We start from the raw sequence: 15,532 nt of genomic DNA, 5'->3' as shown, positions 1-15,532 counted from the left end.
AGGGGATTAAATGTAGTATCTCCAAATTTGCGGAGACACTAAGTTGGGTGGCAGTGTGAGCTGCGAGGAGGATGCTATGAGGCTACAGAGTGACTTGGATAGGTTAGGTGAGTGGGCAAATGCGTGGCAGATGAAGTATAATGTGAATAAATGTGAGGTTATCCACTTTGGTGGTAAAAACAGAGAGACAGACTATTATCTGAATGGTGACAGATTAGGAAAAGGGAAGGTGCAACGAGACCTGGGTGTCATGGTACATCAGTCATTGAAGGTCGGCATGCAGGTACAGCAGGCGGTTAAGAAAGCAAATGGCATGTTGGCCTTCATAGCGAGGGGATTTGAGTACAGGGGCAGGGAGGTGTTGCTACAGTTGTACAGGGCCTTGGTGAGGCCACACCTGGAGTATTGTGTACAGTTTTGGTCTCCTAACTTGAAGGACATTCTTGCTATTGAGGGAGTGCAGCGAAGATTCACCAGACTGATTCCCTGGATGGTGGGACTGACCTATCAAGAAAGACTGGATCAACTGGGCTTGTATTCACTGGAGTTCAGAAGAATGAAAGGGGACCTCATAGAAACATATAAAATTCTGACGGGGTTAGACAGGTTAGATGCAGGAAGAATGTTCCCAATGTTGGGGAAGTCCAGAACCAGGGGTCACAGTCTAAGGATAAGGGGTAAGCCATTTAGGACCGAGATAAGGAGAAACTTCTTCACCCAGAGAGTGGTGAACCTGTGGAATTCTCTACCACAGAAAGTAGTTGAGGCCAATTCACTAAATAAATTCAAAAGGGAGTTAGATGAAGTCCTTACTACTCGGGGGATCAAGGGGTATGGCGTGAAAGCAGGAAGTGGGTACTGAAGTTTCATGTTCAGCCATGAACTCATTGAATGGCGGTGCAGGCTAGAAGGGCTGAATGGCCTGCTCCTGCACCTATTTTCTGTGTTTCTATGTTTCTATGTTTCCTCGCAGCTCACACTGCCACCCAACTTAGTGTCATCCGCAAATTTGGAGATACTGCATTTAATCCCCTCGTCTAAATCATTAATGTACAATGTAAACAGCTGGGGCCCCAGCACAGAACCTTGCGGCACCCCACTAGTCACTGCCTGCCATTCTGAAAAGTACCCGTTTACTCCTACTCTTTGCTTCCTGTCTGACAACCAGTTCTCAATCCACGTCAGCACACTACCCCCAATCCCATGTGCTTTAACTTTGCACATTAATCTCTTGTGTGGGACCTTGTCGAAAGCCTTCTGAAAGTCCAAATATACCACATCAACTGGTTCTCCTTTGTCCACTTTACTGGAAACATCCTCAAAAAATTCCAGAAGATTTGTCAAGCATGATTTCTCTTTCACAAATCCATGCTGACTTGGACCTATCATGTCACCATTTTCCAGATGCACTGCTATGACATCCTTAATAATTGATTCCATCATTTTTCCCACTACTGAGGTCAGGCTGACCGGTCTATAATTCCCTGTTTTCTCTCTCTCTCCTTTTTTTAAAAAGTGGAGTTACATTGGCTATCCTCCACTCTACAGGAACTGATCCAGAGTCAATGGAATGTTGGAAAATGACTGTCAATGCATCCGCTATTTCCAAGGCCACCTCCTTAAGTACTCTGGGATGCAGTCCATCAGGCCCTGGTATTTATCGGCCTTCAATCCCATCAATTTCCCCAACACAATTTCCCGACTAATAAGGATTTCCCTCAGTTCCCCCTCCTTACTAGACCCTCTGACCCCTTTTATATCCGGAAGGTTGTTTGTATCCTCCTTAGTGAATACCGAACCAAAGTACTTGTTCAATTGGTCTGCCATTTCTTTGTTCCCTGTTATGACTTCCCCTGATTCTGACTGCAGGGGACCTACGTTTGTCTTTACTAACCTTTTTCTCTTTACATACCTATAGAAACTTTTGCAATCCGTCTTAATGTTCCCTGCAAGCTTCTTCTCGTACTCCATTTTCCCTGCCCTAATCAAACCCTTTGTCCTCCTCTGCTGAGTTCTAAATTTCTCCCAGTCCCCAGGTTCGGTGCTATTTCTGGCCAATTTGTATGCCACTTCCTTGGCTTTAATACTATCCCTGATTTCCCTAGATAGCCACAGTTGAGCCACCTTCCCTTTTTTATTTTTACGCGAGACAGGAATGTACAATTGTTGTAATTCATCCATGCGGTCTCTAAATGTCTGCCATTGCCCATCCACAGTCAACCCCCTAAGTATCATTCGCCAATCTATCCTAGCCAATTCATGCCTCATACCTTCAAAGTTACCCTTCTTTAAGTTCTGGACCATGGTCTCTGAATTTACTGTTTCATTCTCCATCTTAATGCAGAATTCCACCATATTATGGTCACTCTTCCCCAAGGGGCCTCGCACAATGAGATTGCTAATTAATCCTCTCTCATTACACAACACCCAGTCTAAGATGGCCTCCCCCCTAGTTGGTTCCTCAACATATTTATCTAGAAAACCATCCCTTATGCACTCCAGGAAATCCTCCTCCACCATATTGCTTCCAGTTTGGCTAGCCCAATCTATGTGCATGTTAAAGTCACCCATTATAACTGCTACACCTTTATTGCATGCACCCCTAATTTCCTGTTTGATGCCCTCCCCAACATCCCTATTACTGTTTGGAGGTCTGTACACAACTCCTACTAACGTTTTTTGCCCTTTGTTGTTCTGCAGCTCTACCCATATAGATTCCACATCATCCAAGCTAATGTCTTTCCTAACTATTGCATTAATTTCCTCTTTAACCAGCAATGCTACCCCACCTCCTTTTCCTTTTATTCTATCCTTCCTGAATGTTGAATACCCCTGAATGTTGAGTTCCCAGCCCTGATCATCCTGGAGCCACGTCTCCGTAATCCCAATCACATCATATTTGTTAACATCTATTTGCACAATTAATTAATCCACCTTATTGCGGATACTCCTTGCATTAAGACACAAAGCCTTCAGGCTTGTTTTTTTAACACCCTTTGTCCTTTTAGAATTTTGCTGTACAGTGGCTCTTTTTGTTCTTTGCCATGGGTTTCTCTGCCCTCTACTTTTCCTCATCTTTCTGTCTTTTGCTTTTGTCTCCTTTTTGTTTCCCTCTGTCTCCCTGCATTGGTTCCCATCCCCCTGCCATATTAGTTTAAATCCTCCCCAACAGCACTAGCAAACACTCCCCCTAGGTCATTGGTTCCGGTCCTGCCCAGGTGCATACCGTCCGCTTTGTACTGGTCCCACCTCCCCCAGAACCGGTCCCAATGCCCCAGGAATTTGAATCCCTCCCTGCTGCACCACTGCTCAAGCCACGTATTCATCTGCGCTATCCTGCGATTCCTACTCTGACTATCACGTGGCACTGGTAGCAATCCCGAGATTACTACTTTTGAGGTCCTACTTTTTAATTTAGCTCCTAGCTCCTTAAATGGCCTACTCTTGCACCTATTTTCTATGTTTCTAAATGGCTTATCCCTTATCCTTAGACTGTGACCCCTGGTTCTGGACATCCCCAACATCAGGAACATTGTTTCTGTATCTAACCTGCCCAATCCCATCAGAATTTTATATGTTTCTATGAGATCCCCTCTCATTCTCCTAAATTCCAGTGAATATAAGCCTAGTCATACCTGTATTATGTTGGGCTTTTGGCAGTAGAAGACTGCAGTCATAACTTCTTAAAACAAAAAGCAGAATGCTGGAAACGCTCAGCAAATCAGGATGAAAGGAGGCACGATGAGATAAATAAAAGATATCTCGTTCCCTTCATCTCCACTTAATCACTACAGTTCATTCTTTTCAGATGGTCATTTTTGAGGTTGAAGTTCAGCCATGATCATCTTGAATGGTGGAGCAGGCATGAGGGGCTGCATGGCCTATTCCTATTTCTTATGTTTTTATTTTCACCCTCTTTTCCGTTGATCTGTTCATCCTCCTAAGCTCTTCATCTGTAACTTCTGACGAAGGGTCATTGACCTGAAGCGTTAACCGAATTGTTTTTCTTTCTCCTCAGATGCTGCCTGACTTGCTGAGCGTTTCCAGCATCATCTGAATAAATTCTCCTGTTTAGTGGCAGGAAACTGGTAGTTCAGCATTTCAATTCACTGCACCGGTCTTTAGGCTGTAAAGGATTAAGGTTTCCAGCTTTAGACCTGCACATTTTCCCACTGCTGATTTTCTCTGATCTTTATGTGAAATCCGATTATGTAAAGTATTAACTGTTAATTGGAGACTCAAGCAATCATAGTTTAGGAAACATACATAATTATCATCTTGAAAGAAATTATTTAGAATTCAGAAAGAAATAATTCAGTGAAAAAATGGTTAGCTAATAAGATTAGGGCTCGAGGCCTAGATTTTGAGATACAAGTTTGTCACGAATCTGTGCAGAGTGCATGCCGCTGGTGGTGAGAAATTAACTTTGATACAAACTGTACAGTTTGTATGCATTTGGGTGTGGTCTGCGTGTGTGTGTGTGTGTGTGTAGATAAAAATATACATATATCTATCTTGGGCAGTCCCCTGGAGCCGAGGATGACTTGCTTCCATGCTAACTTGAGTGCTAAGGGGACTGATGAGACCAAAGTGAGATCTAAAGTTTCTTTCACAGACGGTGGGTGGGTGGGGGGCTTGATTTGTCGTACTCTCCTTCCGCTGTTTGCGCTTGGTTTCGGTGTGCTCCCAATGAAGAGAATCGAGGTGTTCGGCGCCTTCTCGGATGCTTCTCCTCCACTTTGAGCGGTCTTGGGCCAGAGATTCCCAAGAGTCGGAGGGGGATGTTAAATTTTTTCAAGGAGTCTTTGAGGGTGTCCTTGAAACGTTTTCTCTGCCTTCCTGGGACTCGCCTGCCCTGTGACGTAGCTCGGAGTAGAGCGCTTGTTTCGAGAGTCTAGCATTGGGCCATCGGAGCTGTTCGAACGTGGTCAATGACTCAATGCTGGGGATGTTGGCCTGAGAGAGAACGCTGACGTTGGTGTGCCTACGTCAGCGATATAATATATATATATTACACAATTTTGAGATTTTTCATCATTTTCAGGTATTTAAGTAATAGGAGTTGAGTCAACTCGACCTGCTTTAAATATTTTAATTGTAATTCCATTTATTTCGGATGTTCTCTGCCGTTCTTAACTGAAACTGAGCTCTTTGTGTGTGCATGCAATATATTCTTGAGATCACCTTCAATAAAATAAGTAGTTGTCAAAGTACATAACCCACAAATAAATCAGGAAAACTTCTTGTTCATTGCTTCTGCTAATTTGTTTTAGGCCCCTACTTTCATATGAATATACAAAAAGATGAGGAAAGAGGATTAGGCCCAGCAATACTTATTTAAGGAAGGATATACTTGCATTGGAGGCAGTTCAGAAAAGGTTCACCCGGTTGATTCCTGGGATGAAGGGGTTGTCTTATGAAGAAAGGTTGAGCAGCTTGGGCCTTTACTCATTGGAGTTTAGAAGAATGAGAGGTGATCTTTTTGAAACATATAAGATTCTGAGGGGGCTAGACAGGGTAGATGCAGAGAGGATGTTTCCCCTTGTGGGGGAATCTAGAACTGGAGGGCATAAATCAGAATAAGGGGTTGCTTATTTAAAACTGAAATGAGGAGGAATTTCTTCTCTGAAGTTTGTGAATCTTTGGAATTCTCTATCCCGGAGAGCTGTGGAGGCTGGGTCATTGAATATATTTAAGGTGGAGATAGATTTTTGAACGATAAGTGAGTCGAGCATTATGGGGAGAGGGCAGGGAAGTGGAGTTGATGCCAAGATCAGATCAGTCATGATCTTATTGAATGGTGTAGCTGGCTCAAGGAGCCAAATGGGCCTCCGCCTGCTCCTATTTTTTATGTTCTTATGTTCTAATACTAGCTCTGTTAAATGGGGAAATCTTGTGCACTAAATCTCCCCAACTACTATTGCTTGCTTCGAGAGGAGGCCGAAAACCTGTGGCCAATTTCAGCAAATTCCAGGGTTGAGGGAGTTGACTTATGAGGAAAGGTTGAGGAGGTTGGGCCTCTATTCATTGGAATTCAGAAGAATGAGCTGTGATCTTATCCAAATGTATAAGATTATGAGGGACCTTGACAAGGTGGATGCAGAGAGGATGTTTCCATTGATGGGGGAGACTAGTACTAGGGAGCACGATCTTAGAATATTTAAAACTTGAGCTGAGGAGAAATTTCTTCTGAGGGTTGTAAATTAGTGTAATTCGCTGCCCCAGAGAGCTGTGGAAGCTGGATCATTGTCTATCTCTGTCTTAAATGTATTCAGTTTCTTAACCGATAAGGCAATAAGGGGTTATGAGGAGCGGGCAGGGAAGTGTACCTGAGTCCATGATCGGATCAGCCATGATCGTATTAAATGGCGGAGCAAGCTCGAGCGGCCATATGGCCTACCCCTGCTCCTATTTTGTTCTTTGGTATAAAACCTTGGGGAAATTCCTTCCCGACTTGTAAAGGGAATCAATAAGCCCCAACATTCAGATGCAAGATGATTTGAGTACAAATAAAAATATTCTGGGCAGGTGAAAATAGAATGCCCGCCTGCAGCCCTGGTAGATCCCTCCCTGTGACCACAAAGGTGGTTAGCAGCCCTGTCTGGATGACTATCTCCCCTAGTTCCCATCTGCAAGAACAGTAGATTTGAGAGCGAGAGAGACTAGTATCAAGGCAGAGAAAGAGGGAACAGGACCGAAGCGAAAGCGGGAGAGAAAAACACAAGTGAAAGTAAACAAGCCAGAGACAGAAAACAAAGCAAAGTTCGCTTCAGCTCCCCGCGTGGATAAAAACATGTCCAGTGTAATGTTGTCGTGCACAACCGAGCATTTAATTCCCAGCTGCTGCTGTGTTTATTTGTTAGGCAGGCAAGGGTGTTGTCATTGTGTTCAGTAATCCTAGGCTAGACAGGCGATAAACCCACTCCTAGTCTCTATCAACAACAATTTGCATTTTGACATGGGCCGTGAATTTCCGGTCAGCGGAGCGAAGGCATTTTCTGCCGGCCCCCAAGTACACTCCGCACAAGGATCTCGCAATCCCCGTGTCGAGACCATCGTCTTTATCGACCTTGAATTCAATTCAACGGAACTTAATGGGGATCCCCTTGCTCGAACTGCTGTGATGTCAACAAGCTGTCTCAGCAGCCAATCAAAAGGCAGAATTCTCACTGACTGCGAACAAGGAAGTGAGTAAGTTCTTAAAATTCTAACTTTAAAAAAAAATGTTAGAGCGAGCAAAAGAAAGATTGGGGTCCTCGTGTGGGGAAAAGGCAAACCTGAAATAAAGTTTCGCAAGCTTAAAAGAAATTATTCAATTTTAATCTTTATTAAAATGGATGTATTTCACACTGAACAAAATTAAAATTAGTTTTTCAGGCCCTTAACCTTTGTTTAACAGTCAGTATGCTTCTAAATCCCCAGTTATACCTAATCCCTTTGGGTATAGCTTTGAGTGTGGAATTTAACTGTGTACTTGCTGCAAAGTTTTCATCCGTTTCAATGAATTACGAGATTTCACTGATTTTTGGCTCTGTTGGGGGGGGGGGGGGGGGGGGCGGGGGATGTGGGTGGGGTGGGAGGCACGCACAGCGCAGCCAGTTTCGGAGCTGTAATTGACAGATCGCAACTTAGATTTCCGCATGCGTCAAATCCCGAAGTTGCTGACTGTTTCAATGGCGGCGTGCTCTGACAAGTCGCCATCATCCCGACCACAAAATTCAGGACCATAGTCTTTAGTTTGATAAATATTCCTAGGCATTTCACATGGGAGAGAACTGATGCCGAATAATAAGAATAAGGAGGATGGGGAACTGGGGGGTGGGGGCGGTGGGTTCGATACTGGCCTTTGACCTCTGAGTTCAAATTGCGACCAAATTAAGTATAGCTGGCTGTAATGAGTTTGGCTGCTCACAATCCAGTGCCTAGTGCGCTCGGGCGTACAGCACGCCACTCTTCCTAATTTGCTATCTACTGCCGTTGTCACCGAGCGGTCACTGGATGGCTGGTGTGGGGAGTGGAAATGTAAAATGTCACTAGTAGAGGTTGCAGTACCGAGATTGAGGCTGAGGCATGAGTAGAGGGAGCTTTACTCTGCATCTAGCTGTGTTGCGGGAGTGCTTTGGACTGGGAAAAGCTTTCAGTAAATCCATTACTTTGAGACCAAAAAAACAATTGGCAGAGATGCTCAAAGGCATGACTTTTCAGCTCCAGTTTTATCAGCAAAACATCACAATCATGCACACAGTACCTGTGAGCAGGAACTCTGGAGATCTGCCATATGAATGAAATGCAACTATTGTGGGAGGATCATCGTTAAACTGGGCTAATAAACTGCAAAGTGCGTGAAGTATTCTGAAACCAATTTGTGCAGTTCTACACCATAGAATACGATTTTGTGCAGGGTTTCTGAACCCTCGTTTAAAATATTGGGTTCAGGGTGTAGAACCACTCGTGACCAGGGGCAGTGACAGAGCAACAACTTTAGTCAATGATTGAAAACGCTGGTATGTTGCCATGACATGAACTAGGCTTGCTGTAGATTATAAAGTGTCTACAAGAAAGATATAGCATGGGGGAGTGCATTGATGGGTTGGCATTGGTAAATGTTTACTGGTTCAGACATTAGGCATTTCTGTATATTTTTCCTTGACCGTTTTATTTCCTTCCCTCCCATAGACATCAACTCCTTGCTGGGAGTATTGTTCCATGGTCCACAGCGGCCCTCTGGTAACTCGCTCAAGTGACCATTCATGTATGAGGCTCAACGATGGATACAGGCGAGGAGCATTGCAGGCTTCCATTTTATCTGGCACCCATATGCGCTTCTAGTAGTGTTGTGTTCATGAGCTGGAACCCTGCTCAATTTACTCCCCCCTAACCCAGAGTTGTTTGGAGCACCTCCACTACTGCTCATTAGAGCATAAGAAATAGGAGCATGAGTAGGCCCCTCGAGCCTGCTCCGCCATTCAGTAAGATAATGGCTGATCTTTGCCTCAACAGTTTCCTGATTGTTCCCCATAACCCTTGACTCTCCTACAGTTCAAGAATCTATCTATCTCAGCTGTCAATAAATTCAATAACCCAGCTTCCACAGCTCTCTGGGGCAGAGGATTCCAAAGATTCATAACCTTCTGAGAGAAGAACTTCCTCCTCATCTCTGTCTTAAATGGGTGATCCCTTATTCTGAAACTATGCCCCCTAGTTCTAGATTCCCCCACGAGGAGAAACATCCTCTCGGTATCTGCCTTGTCAAGCCCCTTCAGAATCTTTTCTCATTCACTTCTCATTCTTTTAAACTCCAATGAGTATAGGCCCAACCTGCTCAACCTTTCCTCACAAGACAACCCCTTCATCCCAGGAATCAACCTCGTGAACCTTCTCTGAACTTCATCTCAGTTTGTGATCTGCAAATTCAGCACCTCCAGGGCCTACAACATGAGCTTTTCTGGTACCCTCTGTGCTCGCTGACTTACATGAGCTCCCTGTCCAGCAGCACCTCGATTTTAAAATTCTCATCCATGTTTTTAAGTCCCTCCATGGCCTCACCCCCTCCCTATATCTGTAACCTGCTCAAGCCCATAACCCCCCCGAGATCTCTGCGTTCCTCCAATTCTGCCCTCTTGCGCATCCCAGTTTGAACCTCTCACCATTGGCAACCATGCCTTCAGTTGCCTCGGCCCTAGGCTCTGGCATTCCCTCCCTAGGCATCTCCGCCTCTCTCTCCTCCTTTAAGATGCTCCTTAAAGCCAACCTCTTTGAACAACTTTTGATTTTCTGTCCTAATATCTCCTTGTGTGGCTCGGTGTCAAATTTTGCTTGATATTGCTCCTGTTCAGCACCTTGGGACGTTTCACTATGTTGCAGGTGCTATATAAATACAAGTTGTTGTTGTATAGCTCAGCAATTCACTTGATAAATCACTGTGCCATATATGGAAGGGCCCGTAGCTGGTGTCCATTTAGTTGATAGTTAATTATGAGCCTTTTTGAAATCAGGAGTTCTTGGCCGGGACCCATTTGTATATCTAATTTATAGAACTTCACTGAGTCTTTATTTGTTCATGGGATATGGCTGTCGCTGGCATCTCCGGCATTTATTCCCATTCCTAATTGCCTTTGTGAAGATGTTCGTGAGCTGCCGCCTTGAACCATAAGAGGGCAGTTAAGAGTCGCCCACATTGCTGTGGGTCTGGAGTCCCATATGGCAGATTTCCTTCCCTAAAGGACATTTGTGAACCAGATGTTTTTTTTTAACGACAATCACAAAGTGACCAGAACAGATCTTCCCCATAAGTTTCATGGTCAACTAGCTTTTTGTTCCAGATTTTATTGAATTAACTGAATTTAAATTCCCCAGCTGGGATTCGAACTCGTGTCCCTGGATAATTAGTCCAGGGTTCTGGATTACTAATCCAGTGATATAACCACTGTGCTACCATACCACTTGGTCATCATCATAGGCGCGCTCTCGAAATGAGGATGACTTGCTTCCACACCAAAAAAAGGACGAGTTCACAGGTGTTTCAATAAGGACCAGAACTACATCCTGAAGGGTGAAAGATGCCTGTGTGTGGATTTTTTTAACATGTGGTGGCCGTTGCACACCAGCCACCACACGGGCTTGACAGAGCTAGGTCTTGGTCCAGTGGCGAGGATTACCCAAGACAACTGGAGACAAGCTCTGCTGCACGGACCTAGTGCGCGCACGTATCGTAGTGTGGGCTGGCCTGTGCTGCCCCTGGGCCCGAACTCACGCTTCCCCTGGGCCCTGATCATGTACCCGTGGGTAGCACTTGGTGCTCTGTCAAAAGATAGGCGTGGGAAAGAACGGCGGCAATACTGCAGATGAAAAATGAACTGGAATTGATTGAAGGGTTTCATGTCTATGGCCAACGATCTGTTTATGCTTATAAAAGGATGATAAGCCAAGGATTAATGTGGAATTTGTGATTAGATTTTTATCCTGTAGATGGGTTGTGCCATATTATCCTATTACTTAACTTCTGTTTTTTTTGCTTTTCGTTAATTTTTTTTTTTTGGTTAAGATCCTTCTTTTAATGGAAAGTACCCTTGTTTTAGTTGATGTCTTTCAATCTAAGTATCAAAGATGATATTCCCTCCATAATCTTCTGGATTTCATGTTTAAAACATTGTGTATGATGATTACTACCCTACAACTGTGCAGGATTTAAATGTCATGGTTTGTTAAAAACGTATTCCATATTTTTGTGATTAGTTTTTAGACTGTGTAAATAAGAAGAAGGTGGGTGTGAGGGTGGGCTGAGGTATGGGGAAGAACTGCTGGTCACTTGGTGTAACAAGGTGAATGAATTTACAATGTCAATGTGCACGCAGTGACCAGAGAAATTGTTCTGCTATTATATCAACACTGCCAAATGGTGGCAATAGTTGTGATCCCAGAACATCCAGAATTGGCAATACCAACGTGAAATGAAATTTAATAAAATGCAAAATTATTTTAAATTAATCAAGATTGGTAAGATCAATGAGGCAAAACGTATATCCAAGTAGGCTGAATTGGACCAAGGTAGAACTGATGTTGCGCCTTGAAACAGCCGTGAATGCCCATTCTGAGTCATGAACAGTTAGTTGGCACATGTTACCGTCTTTTTTCATTTATATTTTTCAAAGATGGTATTTTTGTAATCCCCCCACAATCATTTGGCTGTTGTTTCATAAAGGGGCCATTTCCTATCATTTCCAGATGTCAGGATAGAGGGTGCTCATAGCCACTCAGCAATTGGCTGACACATGTTTAGCATCTCTGTAGGGTTTGGTCTCACTTGTACCTGTATTTCTACCCTTCTGAGCATGAAGCCCTGTGCTGCCATATGCTGGTCATTTACCTACCATTGTAAACAAATGGTACCGTGTTCATTAGAGACACAGTTTTGAATGTGGTTAAGACTGTGATTTGAAACTCAGACAATGGTTGCGAGTCAATTCAGTGTTTAACCACTAATGACATATTTACAGTTACAGCGATGGCTTGGAAGGAAGCATTCTAATATAAATAAGGTGGAGGCAGAGATTCCCACTTCTCTAGGGGACAAAGCGCTGCAGTATACGCCATGCGCAGTTTTTCAGATGTTCCAACTGATATTTCAAGCTTACATGCAGGTACATAGGATGAATTTGGAGCATAATTCTGCAGATAGAATTATTGTCTTGTTTGGCTTGAGTGTTTGCTTGTATTTTGCCATAATTGTATGATCTAAATGTACCCCAAGTATCCGCTGTAGCTCAGTGGGTAGCACTCTTGCCTCTGAGTCAGAAGGTTGTTGGGTCATGTCCCACTCCAGTGACTTGAGCACAAAAATCTAGGCTGACACACCAGTGCAGTGCTGAGTTATTACTTCCCAGTCTCTTAATTCATATATGCAAATTGCCAGCCCTATTGATTTGAGTACAGTCTTTGAACATTGCCCAATAAACAAGGATGTTTGTTGCATTGTTTTAATCTTTCGCTTCCCCGTCTCTCCACACCCCAACCTTCGCCACTTCAATATTTATTCATGTTCGGGTCGCTTTGGGCACTGACTTCCCGAGAGTGATAATTTGTTTGCAAACCTCTGTCACTTGCGTTCTTGAGCTAAGGTTTAAAATTGGGTTACGAATTTATTTCATTTCTATTTCATTGACTCTCATGATTCTGTAGGATCCCCATCTTATTTACAGACTTCATCATAGGTCGTCCCTCAGAATCGAGGAAGTCTTGCTTCGACTCTAAAAATGAGTCCTTAGGTGGCTGCACAGTCCAAAACGAGAACCAGAGTCCCTGTCACAGGTGGGACAGATAGTCGTTGAGGGAAAGGGTGGGTGGGACTGGTTTGACGCATGCTCTTTCCGCTGCTTGCGCTGGATTTCTGCATGCTCTCGATGATGAGACTCGAGGTGCTCAGCGCCCTCCCGGATGCACTTCCTCCACTTAGGGTGGTCTTTGGCTAGGGTCTCCCAGGTGTCAGTGGGGATGTTGCATTTTATCAGGGAGGCTTTGAGGGTGTCCTTGTAATGTTTCCTCTGCCCACCTTTTTGCCTCATTTGCCGTGAAGGAGCTCTGAGTAGAGCGTTTTTGCTTTGGGAGTCCCGTGGACAATGTGGCCTGCCCAGCAGAGCTGATCAAATGTGGTCAGTGCTTCAATGCTGGGGATGTTGGCCTGATCGAGGATACTAACGTTGGTGCCTCTGTCCTCCCAGCGGATTTGTAGGATCTTGCGGAGACATCGCTGGTGGTATTTCTCCAGCGACTTGAGGTGTCTACCGTACATGGTCCATGTCTCTGAGCCATACAGGAGGGCGGGTATTACTACAGTCCTGTAGACCATGAACTTGGTGGCAGATTTGAGGGCCTGGTTTTCAAGCGCTCTTTTCCTCAGGCGGCCGAAGGCTGCACTGGCACACTGGAAGAGGCGATGTTGAATCTCGTCGTCAATATCTGCTTTTGTTGATGAGAGACTCCCGAGGTATGGGAAATGGTCCACGTTGTCCAGGGCCGCGCCGTGGATCTTGATTCTGGGGGGCAGTGCTGTACGGCGAGGACAGGCTGGTGGAGGACCTTTGTCTTACGGATGTTTAGCGTATGGCTCATGTTTTCGTACGCCTCAGTAAATACTTAGTTACATGTCGTCGTAGCTCCATGCTCTGGCACAAGGTATCAGCATTGAGACTCTTCCCTGACTTTAGGGCGTGAATGTTTCCTGTATGTCTTGGTGACCACAATTGAATGCAGTTCGCGGTGTGGTTTGACCAAAGCACTGCATAGTTTCAGCATGAGGGTCGCAGTCTGGTATTGCGCTGATTGACTGTATCTAAACAAGCATGCCCAAGTCACTGCAGAGCTGCTGTGTCAGCTGTGGCTCAGTGGGTAGCACACTCACCTCTGAGTGAGTAGGTTGTGGGTTCAAGTCCCACTTCAGGGACTTGTGCACACAAATCTAGGCCGACACTCCAGTGCAGTGCTAAGGGAGCGCTGCACTGTCGGAGGTGCCAGTTTTCAGATGAGACATTAAACCGCGGCCCCGTCTGCTCCTTCGGGTAAAAGATCCTATGGCACTATTTCGAAGAAGAGCAGGGAGGTTATCCCTGGTGTCCTGGCCAATATGAATCTCTCAATCAACATAACAAAATAGATTATGTGGTCATTATCACATTGCTGTTTGTGGGAGCTTGCTGTGCGCAAATTGGCTGCTGTGTTTCCCACATTACAACAGTGACCACACTCCAAAAGTACTTCATTGGCTGTAAAGATGTCCGGTGGTTGTGAAAGGTGCTATATAAATGCAAGTCGTTTTGTATTGTTCAGCCTTCTGTTAGCTTTACTGATTGGTGCTCTGCAGTGACTTGGGCATGCTTGTTTAGATTATCCAGTTGTCATTGTTTTAACACAATCATTAACCTATTTCAGATTTATGGGCCAGTGTTGGAATTAATCAGAAAATCTAGGCTAAGTATTGTGTCTTTAGCCTCCTCATTCATTCAATGAATGTCCCATTCTTTGTTCCAATGTGTAATACCTTGCACTTGTTCGTATTGAATTTCATCTTCCATTATTCTGATCTATTGTAAAGTTGACTTCAGCCTTTCTTTACATTCTTGGTTACCTCATCAGACTTGACTGCACCCTCAGCTCGGTATCATTTGAAAATTGTACCAAATTACATTTTGTTTCCCAGTCCAATTGAGGCCAAACCACCCTCCTGTGCGATATGGAAATGGCTCATCTTTTTGGGAAGTGAACTGTTTGAGTGCAGAGAGAGGGTAAGGATAACCTTGCTCCACATTCCGGCCCGCCTCCCACCGCACCACCCCAATCTTTCACTTACTGTAAGAATGGTAAGGGAGCTACCTGGGTTTTATACAGACTGAAGAGGTGCCCATATTTTCTAGACTGAGAGGATGTTGAGGCCTTACTGCTTTGGAACTGTCGAACAGGGGTTACAAAATAGCAGCCCTGATTGCCATATGCCTATTTGTTTATTTTCTCTTCACCCCGTCCCCCCCGCCACCTTTGAACTTACACTGGAACAACAAATTGCATTTATATAGAACCATTAACATGATAAAACATCCCAAAGTGCTTTACAGGAACGAAATCAGAAAAAAAGGGACACTGAGCCAAAGATGGAATATGAGGTCAGGGTGAGTAAAAGCTGGGTCAGAGCGGTAGGTTTTACGGAGCGTCTTGAAGGAGGAGAGGTTTAGGGAGGGAATTCCAGAACTTGGAGCCGAGATCGCTGAAGGCATGGCTGCCAATGTTTGGATGATGGGAGAGGGGCATCCAGAATTGGAGGAGCACCGAGCTCTAGGAGGGCTCTAGGGCGGGAGCAGGTAACAGAAATAAGGAGGGGTGAGGATGTGGAGTTAGTTGAGCACGAGGATGAGAATTATGAAATCGGGGGCTTGGTGGTCCGAGACCCAATGTAGGCCAGCGAGCACGGGGGATGGGTGAACGGGACTGGATGCGAGCTAGGATACGAGCAGCAGTGTTTTGGATGGGCTTAACATTACGGAAG

At 44.7% G+C, this 15,532-nt stretch overlaps 1 protein-coding gene across 1 annotated transcript in view; it reads left to right on the top strand.

Moving 5' to 3' along the window:
• Positions 1-15,532, top strand: part of LOC139262844 (protein diaphanous homolog 1-like) — a 460,427-nt gene that overhangs the window by 21,051 nt on the left and 423,844 nt on the right. The window lies entirely within an intron of this gene.

This window comes from Pristiophorus japonicus, chromosome 4 (genome assembly GCF_044704955.1).
Source record: "Pristiophorus japonicus isolate sPriJap1 chromosome 4, sPriJap1.hap1, whole genome shotgun sequence".
Lineage (NCBI taxonomy): Eukaryota > Metazoa > Chordata > Chondrichthyes > Pristiophoridae > Pristiophorus > Pristiophorus japonicus.
This window is presented reverse-complemented; position numbering and strand designations above follow the sequence as displayed.